The sequence below is a fragment of the Nicotiana attenuata genome, unplaced genomic scaffold (genome assembly GCF_001879085.1).
Source record: "Nicotiana attenuata strain UT unplaced genomic scaffold, NIATTr2, whole genome shotgun sequence".
Classification (NCBI taxonomy): Eukaryota; Viridiplantae; Streptophyta; class Magnoliopsida; order Solanales; family Solanaceae; genus Nicotiana; species Nicotiana attenuata.
The window spans coordinates 34,266-42,008 of NW_017674008.1; positions in this window are offsets into that span (position 1 = coordinate 34,266).

Sequence of the window (7,743 nt, forward strand, 5' to 3'; positions counted from 1 at the left end):
CGATGTCCGTTTGAGATACCGAGTCAGGGAGTAGCTCTGTATGGTGATTCTGGAATTGGGAGCGCGATCGGAAGTGAATTCGGAGGTCCGTAGGTCATTTTGAAGTCATTTGGCTAAAGATAGAAATTTGAAGGTTTTTGAGAAGTTTGACCGGAAGTGGACTTTTTGATATCGGGGTCGGAATTCGATTCCAGAGGTCGGAGTAGGTCCGTAATGTCAAATATGACTTGTGTGCAAAATTTGGGGTCAATTGGACGTGATTTGATAGGTTAAAACATCAAGAGTAGAAGTTTGAAGTTCTAAAGTTCATAAAGCTTGGATTGGAGGTCGATTCGTGGTTTTGGCGTTGTTTGATGCGATTTGAGGCCTCGAGCAAGTCCGTAATGTATTTTGGGACTGGTTGGCATGATTGGTTGGGGTCCCGGGGGCCTCGAGTGGATTCTGGGTGGTTAACGGATCGAAAATGGAATTTTGGAAAAGGCTGAAGTTGCTGGTATCTGGTATGACCGCATCTGCGAGGGTTTGGCCGCAGGTGCGGAGCTGCAGAAGCGGCTAGGACGGCGCAGATGCGGTTTTGGGGTCAGGAGTGAAGAGACTGCAGATGCGGTCGTGGGGCCGCAGAAGCGAGACCGCACCTGCGGTGGACGAGGCGCAAAAGCGGAAGGGAGGCCTGGTGATCATAACCGCAGAAGCGGAAGGTTGGCCCGCACCTGCGGAACCGCAGAAGCGGTCATAGGACCGCAGGTGCGGAAAGTGATGGAGGCAGTGGCTTTTTAAAAATTGGGGGTTTGGTCATTTTCCCCTATTTTTCATTTGGTGTGGGCGATTTTGGAGAGCTTCAAGTGGGATTTTTCATCATCAACGATAAGGTAAGCTAATCCCATCCATCTTGAGCTAAATACATCGATTATGTATGGATTTTAGCATGTAAATTGGTAGAAATTTGGGGTTTTGGTAGAAAGACCTAGAAATTTATATTCCTAGAATTTGGCCACGATTTTGGGTATGGAATTTAGAGAAAATTATATATTTGAGTTCGTAAGGCTATCGGTAAACTTATTCTTCGAAAATTTTGGAAATCCGGGCACGTGGGCCCGAGGGCATTTTTGTCAACTTTCCGATCGGGATTAGGAATTGTTATAAGTTGGATTAATATGAGTAGTTTATTGTATATTAATGAACTTGCATAATCATTGGCTAGTTTTGGGAGTATTTAGCATCGGTTCAAGTCTTCGGAAAGGCGCGAGATGCCGGTTATGGATCTCCGGAGCGAGGTGAGTCTCCTTTCTAACCTTGTAAGAGGGAATTGTCCCCATAGGTGAAATAATTGGTTATGTGCTCCTATTTGTAGGGGCTACGTACGCACGAGGTAACGAGAGTCTGTGCGTAGCTACTAATATGTGTAAGTCCGGGTAGTTTAGGACCCAAAAAGCATGCTATACTTGGAATATCTGTGATACTATGGACAATTGAATTTCTAAATCCTATCGAATTAGTAAGTGAATTTCAAAGAAGATTAAAACTTCATTTTCTTGAATTGTTAAAAGAGAGTTTGTCTTTTCTTTGGATAATTGTTCCCTGATTAATTCAGGATCTGACTGATTGTCGTGTTTATTTAAATTTGACCGCTTCGCATGTATGATTCGCGAGCGGGGTAATAGATGCATCTATGGTTCGCGCCATTCGACCCTATGGCAGTGCACAGTTTAAATATTGTTGGATCGGGCCGTACGTCCTCGGCATGAGTTGCGCCATGCTTGTATTGCTTGCTGTGATAGTTGTTGATACTAATATCTGCTTTCCCCGACTTGAGATAATTTTTAATTAATGGATTATGAATCCGGAGACTTTAAATAAAAAGGAACTTTCACCTATTTAATGACTCATTTAGATTCTACTGTTGTTCTTAATAAATTCATGAGTCATCGCATTAATAATATTATTACTGGACCTTTAGTAAGTGTCGAGGTTGCCATCTCGTCTCTACTTCTTCGCGATTAGGCGGGACACTTACTGAGTACATGTTGTTTTTGTACTCATACTACACTTATGTGCATTTTTGTTGCACAGGCACATGCGCCACTAATGGCTTAGCAGGCGTAGCAGCATGGTTGACACGGAGACTAGGTGAGCTGTATTTCCTCGAGGCAACCCGCAGCTAGTGTAGTCTCTCTCAGGATTTTATTTATTTTCTGTCCAATTGTATTTCGGACAGCTATTGTACTTTATTCGATTATTCTTAGAAATTGTTCATGCACTTGTGACACTGGATTCTGGGATGGTTCTAAAGTATTTTATATCAACTGCTTATTATTTAATTTGATTTAAGACGATTATGTTTTTCAAATGGTAAATTTGAAGGGAAAATCATAGATTTCAAGAGTATTAAAACAAGGATTTAATTAAGTATTTGGTTGGCTTGCCTGAAAGTGGTGTCCGACGCCATCACGACCCTTAGTGGATTTTGGGTCGTGACATCTGATCGATGGAGTCAAAAGAGCCAAGCACGGGGAAGGTCCTTCTGAGACAAAGTAGATTAGGGGAATGCTGTTTTACTGCTTTCTAGTTTAGTTTAGATTTCGATTGTAATAAGGCACATGCCATTAGTAACTCTGTTATTATTGTTGTTTTAGCAAAGATTTGATTTATTTTCACATTAATGGAATGACGCAATTATTGGCATCAATTTTCTCCAAGTCTATGTGTCGCTAGGACTACCTCGGGCACAAAGAGGTCCCCCAAATTAGGACGCGGATTTATTTTGTGAAGCACGTTTAATATTGCAAGCATTCTTTCAGTACCCTGACTTGGTTGCCTTTTGTTTTTCTTTTCTTTTGTTTATTCCCATTCCCCAAGGTTGGTTCGTGCATACTGGCATCATCCGCATATCATACTAGATCTAGAGGTCCTCCACCTCCTCCTCCACCAAGTGATCCTAAAGGAAAAAGCAAAGGGAAAGGAAATATGGACGATTTAAGTGGTAACAGGAGAGACAATGCAGAAAACGTTGAAACTTCGGATGGACGAAGTACTCCACTACATAATGATTTGGTCATGCGCCTGGAACAGAAAATATTTGAGTTACAGGGAGAGGTTGAGCAGGTCCAGAACTTGGCAAATCTTTTCCTCACCCTAAATGTCCCTGATATCAACCAACAGAACACAAACGCCCAAAACATGGCACCTCCTCAAAACACACAAAACAAAAATCCTCAAAATCCTCCCGCACCTCAGTAATACACCACACCTCCTCAAAATCCTAACCCTCCACCAATACCTACCCCTCCACAGCTTCATCATCATCCAACTCAGTATCCACAAACCATCACCTATCACACTCCTCAATACGCACCACAACCTACCCCTAATCCCCAAAACTCAACCAACGACCACCACTATACCCAGATTTCGGGAGTCCATCAAAGCAATCCCATATACGTGGAAACCTTACCTCATGTGAGCATGTGAGTTTTGCTCTATTCAAAATAATCCTATAAAATCAAAGAAATAGATTTTTTCCCAATTATTTGCCATTTTATAGGATTATTTGTAGGATTTTATTAATTGTTTGGATTTTTGTGCACGTTTAATTTTTATTAAAAATCATGAAAATGCCCCAAAAATGTCAAAAAAACACCATGCATTGCATTTAGGTTTTTGTTTTCATATTTTTAGGATTAATTAGTTAATTAATTGCTTTATTAAAATAAAAATCACAAAAAATATCATTCTGTTACATTTTTAGCCTTTAATGCTAAATTAGTAATTTTCTCTTCTTCAATTTAGGATCAACTAATTTTTATAAATATTTTAATAGATAATTAGTTTAATTTTATAAATTAGATTAATTTAGGAATTTGATTTAGGATTTTAATTAAAGAAAAGAAAAAGAAAACAAAAAAAGAGAGAGGAAAATAAGAAAAGAAATTGGAAAAGAGTACTAATTTGAAATTGGGCCAAGCTGTTACACTTAAATCCGCCCCAAACCCAAGCCCAAAGCCCTTCCATACCCGGTCCAACTCCCCACACCCCAAAACGACCCCGTTTCTGCTTTCTTTCATCACAGCCGTTGGATTCATTCGATCCAACGGCTCGAAACTAGGCGACCCTTTACAATAAAACTGTCCGAACAGACCTACCCCTACCCCCCCCCACCCAAAACAAACACAGACCTCTTCCGTTCGTCTCTCTAATCGCCGCCGCTGACCACCCGCCGGAAATTGCCTCACGGCGACGCCGGTGCTCCAAACCGCCTCAAATCAACATCCTGCAATCACCTTTCCTCCCCTTTCTAAATCCCTAAACCATCTCCTTTAAATCCTTACCAAATTGCTCGAATCTTAAATCTAGAATCCACACCCAAAACCTAAATCTACCAAATCACCCCAAAATCACATCCCACACTCCTCACACCCCTCTGAACCCTAAATGTCACGACCCTAGTTCACCAACCGTGAACATGCCATGACGGCACCTGGTCCCCCATGACCAGGTAAGCCTAACATTTGCGGAAATATAATAATTGCGGAAAAATAGAGAAAATCAAACCAAATATCTAAAGGAAACTGTACTGAATGCTGCTTGGCAAGTACAACTCAATACCACAAGTCTAAAACAATTCCCAAAACCCGGAAACTCACGGGCAACACAGGCTACAGAAGTGTATAGTAAAGGTTCCAAACTCCAGAATTTTTAGCAACCGAAAGAAGGAAAACTAAGTACTAAAGATAGAGTAAGAGGGAGACTCGTCGGTCTGCGGACGCAGCAGATCTACCTCGAAGTCTCCGTAGTCCTCCTGCCTCACTGATAGTGCGCCTGAGTGGAGGTACCTGGATGATCTGCACATGAAAAACATGCGCAGGAAGGGCATGAGTACACCACAGCGGTACTCAGTAAATGCCAAGCCTAACCTCGGTTGGGTAGTGACGAGGAAGGTCAGGGCCCTACTGAGACAAAATATAATAATAATAATTTAACAATATAAAAATCTGACAGATATAATAAGTACAGCAGTGAGATAAGACAAGTCAACGAGGCTATAACAACTACACGAGTACAGAATAAACACAGAGTAAACACAGCTCAATACCAATGATAACAATGAGGGTCTCCCAGGATACCGTCCTGTAGCCCTTTTTCTCATCTGTCCAGTGGATCTCCCGGGATACCGTCCCGTAGTCCAACCACCAATGTGCAGGGGGATCTATCGGGAATCTAACCCGCAGTCCCAAAGTAAAAGTGCAGGGGGATCTATCGGGAATCTAACCCGCAGTCCCAAAGTAAAAGTGCAGGGGGATCTATCGGGAATCGAACCCGCAGTCCCAAGGTAAAAGTGCAGGGGGATCTATCGGGAATCGAAGCCGCAGTCCCAAAGTAAACAAACAAGGGGGGGGGGGGGGGAGCTACCGGAATCCCACATCCGTAGTCCCAATGTAAATGCGCAATCACAACCATAAGGTACACAGAAACGAAGTACAAAAGACAAGCAACAGGTAGTAGTGGCCTAGCATGCTTCACGTAGTACAGTTAAGGCAACTTAAGCAATTCGGCAAGTTAAATCAACTAAACATGCTTTGCTAATCTAGCACAGTATAATTGCAAGTAGAATAAAGCAAATATGAAAGGAACTCAATCTCAATATCTTAAGAAAACTGGATTTTCAACAATTGGCTCAAGTACGCGCCCGTCACCTCGCGTACAAGGCACTCAAATCAACAAATAACAAATCCTAAGGGGAAAGGTCCCCCACACAAGGTTGGACAAGCCACTTACCTCGAACCGGCTCAATATCACTAGAAACCGCGCCTTTGCCACGAGTATCCGACTCCAAATGGCCCAAATCTATTCAATTCAATTACATATCGTAAATAATATTGCAAACAACTGATTCCACTATTAAAGTTAAAGCTAGGGCGCGAAAATAGATAAAATGACCAAAACGCCCCTCAAGACAACGTTTCGGAATCAAATAATTTTCACATTTTTAGAACCCTCGTACTCTCACGAGTCTAACCATATAAAAATCTCCCAAATCGGAGGTCAAATGCCCACTCAAAACTCAATATTCTAGACAATGAAGTTTTACCCCAAATTATCCAATTTTTTGGTCCAAAATTCGAATTCCAATGATGTATTTAGCTATATAATGATGAAATATAATGAAAAGGGATCAAGGAAACGTTACCCAATGATTTTCTCTTCAAAACCCACTCAAAATCGCCTTCTCCCGAGCTCTCAATCGATTTTCAAACTTATGAAATTAAACCCTCGAAATTGATATTTCTGAACAGTCATTTCCGCTTCTGTGGACAAGGGACCGCTTCTGCGGTCCCGCTTAAGCGGAAAGCCAACCGCTTCTGCGGTTTTCATTAAAAGGGGCAGGATCGCATCTGCGGTAGCTGGGCCGCTTCTGCGGAAGTGGCACCGCTTCTGCGGCTCCTGAGGAAGGGGGCACAAGCCGCTTCTGCGACGTCCAAGGCCGCTTCTGCGGTTCCCAAACCGCAGAAGCAAAAATACCAGAAAGAAAAATACCAGCTGCAACAATTACTTAGAAATTTCTCCGTTAACCACCCGGAATCATCCCGAGGCCCCCGGGACCTCAACCAAAAGCACCAATACCACCTAATACCTTATTCAAACCTGTACCAATCCTTTAAACACCTAAAACAACACCGGAAACTCGATTAAATCAAAGATTCAAGCCTAAGAACTACAAGTTTCTTCCAAATACGCTTTCGATCAAAAACCTAACCAAAACATGTCCGAATGACCTGAAATTTTGCACACACATCCCAAATGACATGACGGAGCTACTACAACTTCCGGAATTCCAATCCGACCCTCGGATCAAAAACTCACTATCGAACCGGAAACTTCAAAAATTTAAACTTCGGCATTTCAAGCCTAAATGAGCTACGAGCTCCCAAAATACATTCCGAACACGCTCCCAACCCTGAAATCACCTAACGGAGCTAACAGAACCATCGGATTTCCATTCCGAGGTCGTCTTCATACTGTTCCGACTACGGACCACTTTTCAACACTTAAGCTCTCATTTAGGGACTAAGTGTCCCAAAACTTTCCAAAACTCAACACCGAACGTCCCGGCAAACCAAAATAGCAGAAATGAACTTAGGGGAAGCAGTTAATGGGGGATCGGGGCGTAAATTCCAAAAACGACCGGCCGGGTCGTTACATCCTCCTACACTTAAACATTCGTTCGTCCTCGAACGAGCATAGAGAACATACCTGAAGTAGTGAAAAGATGAGGGTACTGGCTGCGCATATCCTGCTCGGCCTCCCAAGTCGCCTCCTCGGCCGGCTGACCCCGCCACTGAACCTTTACTGAAGCTATGTTCTTTGACCTCAACTTTCTGATCTGCCTGTCCAAAATAGCCACTGGCTCCTCAACATAGGATAGATCCTTGTCCAACTGGACTGAACTGAAATCCAACACGTGCGACGGATCACCGTGATACCTCCGGAGCATCGAAACATGAAATACCGGATGAACTCCGGCCAAGCTGGGAGGTAAGGCAAGCTCATAAGCAACCTCCCCAACTCGCCTCAAGATCTCAAAAGGGCCAATAAACCTCGGACTCAGCTTCCCTTTCTTTCCAAACCTCATGACGCCCTTCATAGGCGAGACCCGAAGCAGAACCCGCTCACCAACCATATATGAAACATCACGAACCTTCCTGTCCGCGTAACTCTTCTGTCTAGACTGGGCTGTACGGAGTCTGT